The 658-nt window shown below is 44.8% G+C and overlaps 1 protein-coding gene and 1 long non-coding RNA gene across 4 annotated transcripts in view; both read right to left on the bottom strand.

The window, feature by feature from the left end:
• The window catches only part of LOC118737619 (dedicator of cytokinesis protein 3), a 144,170-nt gene that overhangs the window by 61,524 nt on the left and 81,988 nt on the right, over positions 1-658 (bottom strand). The window lies entirely within an intron of this gene.
• The window catches only part of LOC118737621, a 498-nt gene continuing 348 nt past the window's right edge, over positions 509-658 (bottom strand). The window contains exon 2 of the long non-coding RNA XR_004992829.1: positions 509-577. This is a non-coding gene — a long non-coding RNA (uncharacterized LOC118737621). The remainder of the gene's footprint in view (positions 578-658) is intronic.

The following is a 658-nucleotide window of genomic DNA, read 5'->3' as shown; positions in this document are numbered from 1 at the left end:
CGCTGGCTGACCCAAAACACATTTTTGCGAATTTCTCGGAAACCGAGAGTGCACCGAAATTAATTTTGGTGGCCCTAAACTGCACCTAAATTGCACCTAATTCCTGATTAATATTTACCAGTGTTCGATGAAAATTAGTGGGTGGGTCAGCTAGCGAGACGTCACGCTGGCTGACCCAAAACACATTTTTGCGAATTTCTCGGAAACCGAGTGTGCACCGAAATTAATTTTGGTGGCCCTAAACTGCACCTAATTCCTGATTAATATTTACCAGTGTTCGACGAAAATTAATGGGTGGGTCAGCTAGCGAGACGTCACGCTGGCTGACCCAAAACACATTTTTGCGAATTTCTCGGAAACCGAGTGTGCACCGAAATTAATTTTGGTGGGCCTAAACTGCACCTAAATTGCACCTAATTCCTGAATAATATTTAACAGTGTTCGACGAAAATTAGTGGGTGGGTCAGCTAGCGAGACGTCACGCTGGCTGACCCAAAACACATTTTTGCGAATTTCTCGGAAACCGAGTGTGCACCGAAATTAATTTTGGTGGCCCTAAACTGCACCTAAATTGCACCTAATTCCTGATTAATATTTACCAGTGTTCGACGAAAATTAGTGGGTGGGTCAGCTAGCGAGACGTCACGCTGGCTGACCC

Source organism: Rhagoletis pomonella, unplaced genomic scaffold (genome assembly GCF_013731165.1).
Source record: "Rhagoletis pomonella isolate Grant_MI unplaced genomic scaffold, Rhpom_1.0 Rhpom_scaffold_00004, whole genome shotgun sequence".
Classification (NCBI taxonomy): domain Eukaryota; kingdom Metazoa; phylum Arthropoda; class Insecta; order Diptera; family Tephritidae; genus Rhagoletis; species Rhagoletis pomonella.
The sequence above is the reverse complement of the archived record's forward strand: the minus strand, read 5'-3'. Positions and strand labels throughout refer to the sequence as shown.